The sequence below is a fragment of the Ceratotherium simum genome, chromosome 3, assembly GCF_057802395.1.
Source record: "Ceratotherium simum simum isolate JZ-2026a chromosome 3, ASM5780239v1, whole genome shotgun sequence".
Classification (NCBI taxonomy): Eukaryota; Metazoa; Chordata; class Mammalia; order Perissodactyla; family Rhinocerotidae; genus Ceratotherium; species Ceratotherium simum.
In genome coordinates, this window is record NC_141902.1 from 54,742,060 (window position 1) to 54,755,994 (window position 13,935).

Consider the following 13,935-nt stretch of genomic DNA (forward strand, 5'->3'; position numbering starts at 1 on the left):
GTGGAGGAAGACGGGCACAGATGTCAGCTCGGGGCCAATCTTCCTGGGCAAAAAAGAGGAGGATCAGCATTGGATGTTAGCTCAGGGCTGATCTTCCTCACAAGAAAAATAAATACAAAAATAAAGGAGCGCAGTAGAGCCTGGGACTCCTTTTGTGACATGCCCACCCCCAACAGTGGAAAATGCATCAGGAGCCCACAGCCCCCCGCATAAGCAAAGATGAGAACAAAGGCCCATGACCGTGTGTTAGTGCCAGATTCTAGCCCAGCGGTACAGGAAGCCCCCAAAATCAATAGCAATTATAGAAGGATATCTACCTTACCAAGAAAACTACTGAAATCAGAAATTAGCCAGGAAACTAATGGCCATCATTGCTGGCATAACGTCAATCAATACAGTACTTTAAAAGCTCAAAGACATAGAATGTTAAATATTGAGACGTCAATCCAAGCCCAAGCTCTGGGTCAAAGCCAGTGAGCTGGCAATATTTCCTGGGCATTCACCACAGGCAGGCCACTTGGCACTGCGGGAAATGACAAAATGCAGCGGTTTTTTGGACAAAAATCCAAATCATAAACCCCCAACTAAAAAAATGCACATTGACGGTCACACCTTGCCATTGCAGATGAGAGGGATAGTTTTGGAGAAACTCTTGAAGCTTTTAGATAATAGATGGACTTAGAAGAGGCGAGAAAAGTGCTAAGCAGGAATGTCTTAAGACCACTGCCCACAAGGACATCTCTTCGAGTTTGCCTCTCCGAAGCTGGCCTCATCTAAAATCTTCCTTCACGTTGCCTGAATATTGTATTATGTGGCTCCCTGATGCCACAGCCTCGAATTCTATAAATTACAGATCTGTTTAGGTTAACAAAGTTTTCTCGTGGTTTTTTAAATAACACAACTCCTCTAGGTTGCTGACAATTTTAGGACCACCAACCATTCCTAATATTGAGTATTAATGAATACTGATTCAATTTGCTAGTCTCTAGCTGGGTTAAGTACAGTGAGATGGGAAGAAGGAGAAATGCAGCAGAACTGGGTAAGCCTGGAAGCTTTTGTAATATGTCAGAGAAGAGGGTCTCTAAGGAGGCAAGGAAGGCAGAGAAAAGTGGAGAGGGGGGGCAAAGATGTAATTTTCCCATTAAAATAATTTAATCAGGGCCAGTCTTACAACTAAGAAAAGTTTCAGAAAAATATTTCAGCAACTTATTCTTCCAACCCACATATCCTCCCTCACCCTTCCACCTTTCCTCCCCCCCATCACCCCCACACCCAAAATTAGGCATGTACTATCAGTACTTAGATACAGTGCATGTTAAGTAGGGGCTTCTGGGCTAACCTGGGAATGTAAGCGCCTTCTATAACATTGTTTCAGTGGGAAAGTGCTTTCTCCATTCCAAACCACCAAGTTCCAGACAGGCACACTAGTACACTTTTGGACAGAAGCCATCAATCGAGTCAGTCTGAGCTCAGGGGCCCAGCCTTCTGACTCCAGGACCTGATGGTTCTTGGTAAAAAAAAAAAAAAACAAAAACGCAGTGTGCACCCATGAGGCCACTGCTGTTATACACACAGATTCAGGGTACCCATAGCTTTAAAACGGCAAACCTTAACACAAACGTAATGACACTCTGGATTTGTATGGCACTTAATGTTTTCAATGTGCTTTACATATTTATTTTTGAATGAACATGTTTTTTGAGATTTTTCGATAATAACCCTATACGAGCGGAGGTAAGAATGGGTATCCTTAAACCACTTTCATAGATAAGGAAATTGATACCCGCCTCCTACCTTCTCAACAGCCAGTTGATGGAATCCAGCCCTCCGGACCAGGCGCTGGAACCCACCTCACAGAGCTGCAAGGCGCAGCCCAGGGAGCCACGCCCTTTTCTGTACCCTTGGTCCCTGACTTACTGCCGCATCATCACGAGCAACAGTCAGTGACAACACTCGCCACAGAACCACGGGGGACACTTCCTTCCTGATGCAAAAGTAGTCAAAGTGGGAAACTCTCCAGATACACGGAAATCAAAAGTTGTTCTCCTACAAGACAATCTAGACACAGAAGAATGAGCTGAGGCTTTTTCCGTTTTGTTTTGTTTTATTGGGGTGGGGGGTTGCTACTAAAAACTCCCACCCCTCATCCTCCCCCTACTGCTTCCCTCCTGCTGGTCGGTACAAGTTCCACAAATGCACCTTTGTTTCAAGTAAAGTAACTTGGAACAGATGGGGATTACTTTCTAGATGGCCGTAACGCTTTTCTTAAACGTGGAGGGAAATGCCCACGAGGACTGCTCCGCCTGGGACCCGCGGCTCCCAAGGCGGCCACACCCTGCCCTCCTGGCGCGTCTGGAATGTGGGGCCTCCCTGCGCTCCCCTCCCCTGCGCCGTCTCGCTGGGCTTCCTGCGAGCACTTCGGGGGGATGCCCGACCCCCTCCTTCTGCCCCCCCAAGACGGGGCGCAACCGGCCCCCCTCACTCCTGCCCAGACCACCTTGCCACTGCGTCCCCTCCCCGTAGAAACCCTGGTGCCGACCCTCCCTCCAGCCCCCTCCCGCGGACGGCCTCCCGGCTCCGCTCGCCTGAGCTGCTCTCTGCAAGGCCGTCTCCCCTCCTCTCCGCGCCCCGCTAGCCGGCGGCCCCGCGGCCATAGCGGGCGGGCGGGCGGGCCGCGCCCCGCTTACCTGGGCCGGGCGCCGAGAGCTGCAAGCGTCCCAGATGCAGAGCGGAGCCGGCTGGCCTGGGTGGGGCTTTTATAGCCGCCACATCCTCACGGTGCAGGAGAGGCCCGCCCCGCCCCGCCCCGCCTCCCCCGTGCCCTGCCCGCTCTCACCCGGAGCCAGGGTGACTCACCCTCCCCGGCCCGCCCGCACGCAGGGGTGGCCTAGCCCTGGAACATTCCCTGAGCCGCGCCACGCGGGAGCGGCCCCCGCGCCCATGGCCCTGCCCTCCTTTAAAGCGCCGCCGAGGCTTCCTCGAGGCCCCTTGTCGACCTCGTTTCTTCTTCCCTTCCTCTGTTTCCTTCCTGAGCGCCACGTCGAGTTCTCAGCTCTGGCTTAGGTTAATAAATTAGCAGGACTTTAGTAGACTCTGATCTTAGTTAAGTCAGGTTTTTTTTAGGCGTCAATGCAATGGAAGGAAGACTTGTTCCAAGAAACATAAATCGTGATTCCCCTGAGCTGGGCTGTTGGCATCCATTTCCTCATAACCGTCTGCAAACATATTAGCTTAACCTCTGACCGGCAGTTCCCGGGAGGAGCGCGGGGAGGGCGATCCGCCGGGCTCTGCCCTGCAAAGACTGGCCCGCCTCGACCTCCGAGCGCGCAGGGAGGCCGGGAGCCAGGGTTGGGGTGGGCGGTGGGAGGCCGAAGCCAGGAGCCAAGATCCTACCCCACTCCCGCCCCGGGAGGCGCCCTCTTCCCGAGGGCGCTCTACTCAGCTACTCCACGCGCGCCGCGCCGTGTAGCTCTGCGCGTCCGCGTGGCACGCCGTCCTGGGCTGGGTGGGGCGGGTGGCTTTGAACCTCGAGTTCCAACAAAGAAGTTTCCTCCCTTCCTTCTTTCATAACTGCCGTTTTTCACAGCCTCGCAGCCAGCTCCCTGCTTGGTTTTGCTCAGTTTCTCGATTTTCTTCCCTGCTCTCCTTCCACGAGCCAGGATGGCAACATGTAATAGCAAACATGTTTTTGTGTGTGACTGAGCAAATACGGTATTCAAACCTCAAACTAGCAGGAATGTTTTTCTAAGAATCCGGAAGACCTCTCTCTGCGCCTTTGAATTCCTTCCTTTCACACTCGCTTCATGCAGCTCTTTCTCCTACGTTGCCTGTGTGTTTTAGTCCATCTTTAACGTCCATTTTTTAGTTCCCAGTTGAGCGTCATTTCACTCCTGGGAATCAAAAGGAGAGCAAGGCCAAAAGACATTCGTTGCCATGCTCACGGTCACCTAACCAGGTAGCTGCAAAGTCGGAGCCACAAATGGGCACTCGACACTCAGCCCAGAGCTCACTGTCACCCTGTTCTTTCATTGGGAATGATACACGATAGGCCCTATCAGAAGGACAAATAGAGAATAAAGCAACTCTTTTGATACAATTTCTGATTTACATTTACAGCTCTTCAATTTAGGCTGAAAGCCTTACAGGCAGAAATCGTGTTTATCTGCCTACTCCCCTGAACGTTTTGGAACAGAAGGGGAACACAGGCGGACCATAATGGTGGACAGGATTCCACCTCCCCTTCTTCTTCTTGGGGCAGGTTGCACAGCCTCTTATTCCTAACTGTGCTGTGGTAGGCCCTCCACAGACGACAAGATTTACTTAGAAGCATGTGGAATACATAAAAGCCACTAAGTATCCAAAAGAATGTTTTTGCTTATCTTGGGCATCCAGCAAATCCAAACATACAGATCTGTGCAATAGACACAGTTTGCTTCATGCTGCAGAACTTGACACTGATGTTATCATAAAATTGGAGCTGTTAGAAGGCATGGTTTGCTATTTTTAAGGAATGTGGGGCCAATTCTGCCAGTATAAAAGACCTTTTGAATCTCTTAGTGCAAAGATTCTCTTTTTTCTTTCTTTCTTTTTCCCCCATGGCTGGGGAGAATGTTTACTACAGCAGATCTCAGATTACGTCTGCTGTTGTGCGTACTGTCCTCTAAAGCCTCAACTTTATTTTGTTCACACTTTATCTGCTACACCTCAGCACCGCTAATGGTGCCTTGCTAGCAGTGATAGGCACTCGCTAAAAATTATAGAATAATAGAACAGAATTATTCACCCAGTAATAGAATGTTAGAGCAGACAGAGGCCTTAAGAGACTAACTTGTCTGATCTTGATTTTTATAGATGAGAAAGCTGGAGCCCAATAAAGTCCCCTGCCCAGTTCAGAGATTAAATGATGCACTCAAGTTACTCATTGCAATGTAACAAATTAGTACCAAAACTTAGTGGTTAAAACATAAATAACCATTTATTTGCTCATGATTTTGCAATTTGGATGGGACTCAGTGGGGAGAGCTTGGCTCTGTTCCACATGGTGTTGGATGGGGCAGCTCAGCCGGGGTTGGAGGATGGAAAAGTGGCTTCACTCATTTGGCTGGTGCCTCAGCTGGAGTTGCTAGAATGGCTGAGAGCAGGCTGGGTCTCTCTGTCCCTTGGTGTCTCATCCTCCAGGTCCCCCTCTCTCTCTACACCAGGGGAGTAATGGCAGCTGGCTTTCCAGAAGCAAAAGCTGAAGCTGCTAGGGCTCTTGGTTTGTAGGCTATACAAAAACAACCAAGAGGCTGGGTTGGCTTCATAGGCTGTAGTTTGCTGATCCTTGCTTTAATCCATTGTCTAATCAGTTTTGGGCTTTGCCCTCTGCCCTCTTGACTCCCCTTTCTGAGGTGTCTTTCTTTTTCCTTAAGAAGGGCCCATATTTGTTGCTTAGTAGCTCTCTCAATTGGCTTCATGCCAGTAAAAAATCTCAAAGGTCCAGAAACTTCTTTTCTTTTGAACTGTTTGTGTGTCCAAGCTGGCAGTTCTTTCATTAATACATTTATCTTTAAAAACTCTGTGGATTTTCTATAAATCTTATTGAGGTTTACTTTATGCTTCAAAACTCATATCCACTACAATTTTCTCAAAAACTTTGTGGGTTTTCTATACATCTTAATGAGGTTTAACTCCATGCTCCAAAAGTCACATTCATTATTCTTTCTAAAAACAGACCTCTCTCCCTATTTTGTGCTTGTCAGGCTGGAACAATGCACTTAAGATTCTTAGAAGCTCTGAGATAGTCTTCAAAGTACCACATTAAATCTTTCTGGAATCTTAAAATAAAAAAGGTCTTGTAGCCACACATGATTTGATCTTTATCCTGAGGCCATTTCTTACTTTACAAATCTTTCACTGGCTAGAATTCTGCTTGAAATCCAAATAGATCTTTCTTTAGTGCATTTTTTTTTCTTTTACTTTATCATAAGCAGCTAAAAGAAGACTATTGGCATTTAAAGCAGCCTGCCCGGAAATCTCCTTGGCTAGATTCACAAATTCAATAGGGACATTTTCTGTTATTCATGTTACCACAGGCAACAGTAATGTTCAACATTCTGCCAACACATAACCTAGGTTGCCTTTCCTCTAACCTCCCGTAGCAATTTCCTCACCACTCTGCCAACCTCCATTAACAGTCTTCTCTCTGGTTGCTGCCTGGCAGTAAAGTCAGTGTCACTTATTTTAGGTTTTTGTTACAGGAACACTCCACATCCAGGTAGTAATTTCTGTTTCAGTTACCTATTACTAGGAAATAAACCACCTCGACATCTTGGAGGCTTAAAACAACAACCACCATTTATTTGTTCACGATTCTGCAAAGGGCAGAGTTCATTGTGTCAGCTCGATTCCGGTCTGTTTAGCCTTGGCTAGGGAGACCCAAATGAGGCTGGAAGATCCAACAGGGCCTCTCTCCAGCAAGGTAGTTGCTGGTTTTCAAGAGTGAAAGTGGAAGGTGCAGGCCCAGAACTGGAACAGGGTCGCTTCCACTGTATTCTGTGGGTCAAAACAACTCCTATAACCCAGATTCAAGGGAAGGGGAAATAAACTCCACTTCTTCATAAAAGGAGTGACATATGTTTACATGGGTGGGAGGAATTGTTGGCAACTATCTTTGCAGACAACCTACCACAATCCTGAAACTAGTAAGTGGCAGAGCCGAGACGAGAATATATTTTTCTGCCTTTCAGTCCATTGCTTTTTCCATTCCACCATACTTCTCACACACCACCACTGCTTCAGTGAGACAAAGGCTAGTCTCAAGTCCTCTACATTATAAGGTTTAGATTCTCACTAACCAGAAAGCTATGATTTCCTTGAACCTTGTTATGTGCAATCAGTATATAATAATGTCTTGTATTTGAAGAGGTGGCCAGAAGAGGAAAAAGAGCTACCTGGAAAATCTAACATCCAAATAATAGGAGTTCTATAAAGAAAGAATAGGCAACATGGAAGAGAGAAAATCATCAAGAAATAACTGACAAAATTTTCTAGAACTGAAGGCCGTGAGCTTTTAGATTGAAAAGCCACAATAAATGGAAAGACAAACAAACCCGAGGCACATTATCATGAAATTTCAGAACACTGGGTGGGGACAAGGAGACATTCCTAAAAGATCCCAGAGAGATTAAAAAAAAGGTCATATATGAAGAGTAAGAAATAACGATGGCATTATATTCAATACTCAGATCTTAGTTTCTAAATACTATTCCCCAGTAAATGAATCAGCTCTCCTGGGAGAAACGGTTGATTCCAGGGACGGGGCAGAGAAAAGACTGGTAAGCTTTGTGCTAAGCAACTGATTGGAACATATCAAAAAGGCACAAAAGCCAATTTGAAGGGGCTCTTACTGGTTAAAATTTGGGATAATTTGAGCATCATATTGAATAATGATGGGAATTGATTATATTACATTGAACAGTCTAAACTGATAGTTTAAAAAAATATACAAAAAGATGGGATAGGGAAAGCTCTTATTCACAGAAGAATACCAAATTATAAATGTATCAGGAAAGATAAATATAAAAAATCATTATGTTGCAACTGGAATTCTAGACCCAGACAAACTATAAGTCAAGGATGCATGCATAATAAATATTTTTCAAAATCCTGTTTATGCCCGTGCACCCTGTGTTTCCTAGGGCTGCCTTAACAAATTACCACAAACTTGGAGAGTTAAACAACAGAAATGTATTCTCTTACAGTTCTGAAAGCCAGAAGTCTAAAATCAAGGTATTAGCAGGGCCACACTCCCTATGGAGGCTCTAAGGAGAATCCTTCCTCTTCTCTTCCAGCTTCTGGTGGCCGTTGACCTTCCCTGAGGCTGCATCACTCCAGTCTTTGCTTCCATCTTCATACGGCCTCCTTCTCTGTTTCTGTATCTTCCCCTCTTCCGTCTCTTGTAAGAATACTTGTCACTGGATTTAGGACCAACATGGATAAGTGACAAGGATCTTATCTTGAGATCTGTAACTTAATTACATCTGCAAAGACCCTTTTTCCAAATAAGGAAATATTCAGATTCTGAGGCTTAGGATGTGGACATATGTTTTAGGGGCCACCATTCATCCCACTACACACCTTTTCTCAGGAGGCTTGTGAATGATATGGTCCACCAGAACAAGAGAATAAAGCAAAAATAGGAAGTATTGGATCCAGAAAACAGAGGATTCAATGCAAAAATAAGTGAACTGAATTCCCAGAATGATGAGGAAGCGAGAACTTGGAACAACAGCTGTGCAGCAGGTATACAGAGCAACTGTTCTAGATTAGAGAAGAAGACTGAAGGTTCTAGAAAGGATGTCTCTAAAAGAGTGGGAGGAAGCAATTACCCAATGAATTTGAAGGTACTGAGAAGAAATTAACAGTTTTACTGGATGGTTTGAGAATGAATTAATGAGAGTGACAAGAAAAACTATCAAATGAAAAGCTCCAGGAAAACAAAAAATTATCACAGCATGCTATAAATTGAATGTTTGTGTCCCCCCAGTTGATATGTTGAAACCTAATGCTCCATGTGATGGTATTTGGAGATGGGGTCTTTGGGAGTGATTAGGTCCTGAGCACAAAGCCCTCCTATGGGGTTAGTGCCCTTATAAAAGAGGCCGCAGAGGGCTCCCTCACCCTTCCTCCTTGTGAAGTTATAGTGAGAAGACGGCCATCAAGGAACTAGGAAGTGGGTTCTCCCCAGACCTTGATTTTGGACTTTCCAGTCTTCTAACTGTGAGAAATAAACTTCTGTTGTTCGTAAATCATGCAATCTACAGTAGCTTGTTGTAGTAGCCTGAACGGACTAAGGCACAACGTATTATACTCTCCAAAGATGACCACAATATTTCCATGCCCTATGCTCTTCTAGAACCTTACCACTTCCCCATCAAGAGGAGGAGTGTATGCCCAGTCCCTTTGAACCTCATGACCTGTTGTGAATTATTTGACCAACAGAATACAGGAGAAATCATGTTATGTGGCTTCTGAGGCTAGATCATGAATGCATTTCTGCCTTGTTTATTTGGGACACTTGAATTGGAATCCAGCCACCATGCCACGAGGAAGCCCAAGCAGCAGCCTGTGGAGGAGCTCGTGTGGAGAGGAACCAAGGTCCTCAGCTGACAGCCAGTACCAACTTGCCAGCTATGTGAGCCATCTTAAAAGTGGACTCTCCCGGGCCGGCCCCGTGGCTTAGCAGTTAAGTGCGCGCGCTCAGCTACTGGCGGCCTGGGTTCGGATCCCGGGCGCGCACCGATGCATCGCTTCTCCAGCCATGCTGAGGCCGCGTCCCACATACAGCAACTAGAAGGATGTGCAGCTATGACATACAACTGTCTACTGGGGCTTTGAGGAAAAAAAGGAGGAGGATTGGCAATAGATGTCAGCTCAGAGCCGGTCTTCCTCAGCAAAAAGAGGAGGATTAGCATGGATGTTAGCTCAGGGCTGATCTTCCTCACAAAAAAAAAAAAAAAAAAAGAAAGTGCACTGTCCAGGCTCCAGTTGAGCCACCCCAGCTGAAGCTGTGGGGGGCACAGACGAGCCTTCACCACTTAGCTCTGCACAAACCTTAGACTAGTGAGCAAAATAAATTCTTATTGTTGTTTTAAGAAACTAAATTTGGGAGTGGTTAGTTCTGCAGAAATATATATCCAAAACAGTTGTCTCATGAGAGGGAAATGAAAACATAGTACATTACATGGCTCAGGTTCTGTTTCTATAATCATAATTCTGTAAATAATATGTAGAGAAAATGATGTAGCCATTTTGAGATTATGTATGTATATTTATGTGAGGAGTAAAAGACTTCCTATTTTTCATAGTAGACAATAGATAACATTCAAAACTGAAAAATCAAGAAACATTGGTATGTGATTTAGAAATATATTGGTGAATCTCCACGAGAAATAGCTAAAGGTGGTAAAAATGTTTGGCTTGGGAGCAGAAATTGTGGGTGTTGTGGATCAAGGTAACTGCTATCGGGGAGAGTGTGTGTATATGTGTGTGTGTGTGTGTTTGTAAACTATGACAGAAAGTACAAATTCCCCACTCAATATACATTCTGCTCTTCTCTCTTAGCAACAAAATCCAATTTTTTTTAGAGTGGGCAGCAACATATTCAGCTAAAAGATTACATTTCAGCTTCCTTTGGAATTGGGTATGGCCATTTAACCAAGTTCTGGCCAACAAGAAACAAATGAAAGTTATGAAGTAGAATGTCAAGAAAACCTCTTTAAAGAGAAAACAGTTTACATAGGTCTTTTTTTTTTTTCTTTGCCCTGAAACCCCTTTTTTCTCCCACTTCCTGTGCTTAATATTTGATGTGATAGCTGGAGCTCCCTCAGTTACTGTGGACCATGAGGAACTAGGCACAAAGGATGGAAAACAAAAAGCTTGTGGATAAAAACAAAAGCTCAGGGCAAAAAGTTAGGATGAGACTGTTGCCCTGATGCATGTGAAACCATCAGTTCAACCCTGGACTGCTTTCCTCCAGGTTTCTTTTACATGAAAGAAAAAAATAAATTTCTACCTTATTTAAATTATTTATTTCCAGTCTCTGTTACTAGCAAATGACCCTAATCCTAACTTATATATAATTATACAGAATTCTTGTGTAAATATTTGGCTTTTAGAACTATTCACATGTATAATTTGGCTAAAGATAAAAATTAAACGTGGAGGGAAGGGAGGGAGGGAGAGAGGGAGGAAGGAAGAAAAGAAGGAAGGAAGGAAGGGAGGGAGGGAGGGAGGGAATCAGAGAGTGGGTGAGTGAATGAACAGGCATGGGGCTTTGGAGTGAACCAGTCCCAGCTTCTCCTTCTGTTTCTGCTTCTTCTTGGCCAGGTGAAACCTTTGGAAACCTCCATTTTCTCATTTGTGACGTTGCAGGACTACTGTGAAGATTAGACAATGTACAAAAAGCGCCTGGTATACTGTAGGTGCTGAAAAGACAGTGGCTAGGTGATTGGCTTTTTGAGTCTTCTTGGTATCTAGCCCTGCTGCACTCGTAGTAAGACCTCGATAAACCCTTGTTAAATTCAGGTATCATGACCAAACCACACAGAGTACTCTTGGTGTGGACAAACTAGAATTTCTATTTTGTTTTGAGATGTTTGCAGGGAAACGTCTGTAGTGACTCCAACCTCTTTCCCAGCTGTAACATATCCTTTTGGTCTCACTGCATTCTCTACCAGGCATCCAGAATTATCTTTCTAGAAAATAGTTCTGGGCCGGCCCCATGGCTTAGTGGTTAAGTGCGCGTGCTCCGCTGCTGGCGGCCCGGGTTCGGATCCCGGGCGCGCACGACGCGCTGCTTCTCTGGCCATGCTGAGGCCGCGTCCCACGTACAGCGACTGGAAGGATATACAGCTATGGCATACAACTATCTATTGGGGCTTTGGGGGAAAAAATAAATAAATAAAATTATAAAAAAAAGAAAATAGTTCTGATTATATGACCCTCCCTGGAAACCCTTCTCAGCAGGGTCTGACCTGCCCTGACAGCCTCATTTTCTACATGTTCCCCTCCATTCCACCATGCCCCACTCCCAACACGGTCACACCCGCGTGCCTTTCTTCTCGCTGTTTCCTGGCCTGGAATGCCCTCTCCCACTTTCCTCATGGTGAACTTTGCCTCATCCTTCAAGCCTCAGAGCAAATATTTCTTTGTGAAGGAAAGCCTTTCCCAAGCCCTTCAGGCAGATTTGGTGCTAATCTGTTTTTCTTAGCATTTTTTTGTATACCTTCCCTCTCTCCGTTGTCACCTTGCATTGCTATTTTTGTATTTGTTGGTCTCTGCAACTAGGCAGGAGCTCCTTGAGGACAGGCACTGGGTTTTTCCTATTGTGCTAACATTGTCTTACCCAATACAGGTAACTATTAGATTTCTTTCCACAAATGCATTACCTTGCCCTTATTCATACTTAAACTCACCTGGAAAAAATTAAAAGGCTGATAGTGTCCAGTGTAGTTGGAAACAGGTGAAATGGGAATTCTCATGTTATTGGTGGGAAGGCAGTTTAGCAGTATTTATCAATATTTAAAATGTCCATGTTCTTTGATTCAGTGATTTTGCTTCTAGAAAGCTATTCTGAAGAGAGAGTGATACATGACCACAGCTACATGTGTACAAGAACATTTATTGTAGCATTTTAAGTTGGAAACACTCTAAGCACTCATGAATGAGCTAAATTAAATTAATTATGGAATTTCTGTACTATGGAATGAAGCTACCAAAAAGAATAGAGTAGATCAAGATGTTCTGACAGGAACGGATTTCCAAAATATAGTGTTAAGTGGAAGAACAAACAGAATCTGAGTGTAAAACTGTGTCTTACTGGCATATTGTTACAATACTGATATATAAAACATGATGAAAAATGATTTGGCGACAAGTGTCCACCCCATCATGATCATTCTTCTGTTAACTCCCTGGAATACTGGGATGCTTCCTGAGCTATAAGCATCTTAGTTCTTACCTCAGCACATTTTACTGCATTTTTACATTTTGGCAATCAGAGGATGAATATTTCAAACCCTATCAGCCTCTATTGTTTCTTTAAGCAGCGTTTTCCACATAAGTTTGCACAAAATATATACAAATACTTAGGTGCTAAGTATCTACTATCAGTGGAAAAATCTTAATTCTGTAATAAAATATATATCTCTTAGCATAAGAGTTTGCTCAAAATAGGATAGTATTTTTCATAAAATTAGTGAAAACACAGCAGATAGCTGCATTTTGAATGTTTTCATCTTTATTAAATATCCACTAGATACATTTTGAGTGTTTTGAATATTTTTTAAGCTTTGAAGACCTTATGTTGGCTGAGTAAAAAAAAAAGTCAATTAGAATAATATGACTAATTTGATTTTATGTTAATATTTATATATATGTACATTTACATGTGTGTAGGTGTATGCATGTATTTACACACACATATGTAAATATAGGGAAGCATATACCCCAAACTGATACTGGTTAGCTTTGGGGAAAGAAGAAGATTGATGTATGTGTAAAGGAGAATGTTCTCCTTTTATTATATATGCTTCTTTATATTAGTTGATTTTTTTTTTTTTTTTTTTTTTTTTTTTGCTGAGAAAGATTCACCCTGAGCTAACATCTGTGCCAATCTTCTTCTATTTTGTATGTGGGTCGCCCCCACAGCATGGCTGACGAGTGGTGTAGGTCCGCACTCGGAACCAAACCCGGGCCGCTGAAGCAGAGCACACAGAACTTAACCACTAGGCCATAGGGCACACCCCTATATTAGCTGATTTTTGCTAACAGTGAGCACATATTACTTCTCTAATTTTAAAAATAGTTGAAAAAAGAAAAAAGATATATCTAGGGGAAAAAGGGCTTCCTTCTTACACACTAAGATTATGACAGCCCATGCCAGGCTTTGGGAAAAAGTTTAATCTTCTTGATGGTATTTTTCATATAATATATTTAAGAAAACACAATTAAAAAAAGCTATAGAGGAAAAGCTGGATATCATAGCTCCCTCTGCTGACAAAGAAAACACCCAATATTGTAAAATCTTATTTGATTTTTGATTCCTCTAATCAGAATCAATGGTAATACAACCTAGCCAGGGCCAAAGGTTACATATTTCATATAGTGTATGAAAAAAACAGGGCTTGCTAAGCAAATTAACATGATAAATAAGTTAACTTGGGGCACAAGGTTTGTGGCAAGGGTGGAGTAGACTTCTTCTTTACTCATGTAATCTTCTATCTTTATCTCATGGTGTGAGGACTGTTTATGTGTCAGGCTTCACCATTAGACTGCGAGCTCCTGTTCATCATGGCAACCCCAGCACCTTGCCCAGTGTGAACCCATAGCAGGCTCTCCATCTTTAGAGACCTGACTTTGTTGGACTGTACTCCATTTCTGGGTCTTGTGCCA

At 43.8% G+C, this 13,935-nt stretch overlaps 1 protein-coding gene across 2 annotated transcripts in view; it reads right to left on the bottom strand.

Annotated features, from left to right (window-relative positions):
- The window catches only part of ANXA2 (annexin A2), a 45,915-nt gene extending 43,135 nt beyond the window's left edge, over positions 1-2,780 (bottom strand). Inside the window, exon 1 of one of the 2 annotated variants that reach the window (XM_004421643.3) lies at positions 2,688-2,780. The gene's annotated coding sequence lies outside the window, so the exon portion shown is untranslated. Of the gene's footprint in view, positions 1-1,794; positions 2,059-2,687 lie in introns of those variants that run through there. The other variant, XM_087428011.1, reaches the window with a different exon arrangement.
- Between the last annotated feature and the right edge of the window lie 11,155 nt (positions 2,781-13,935).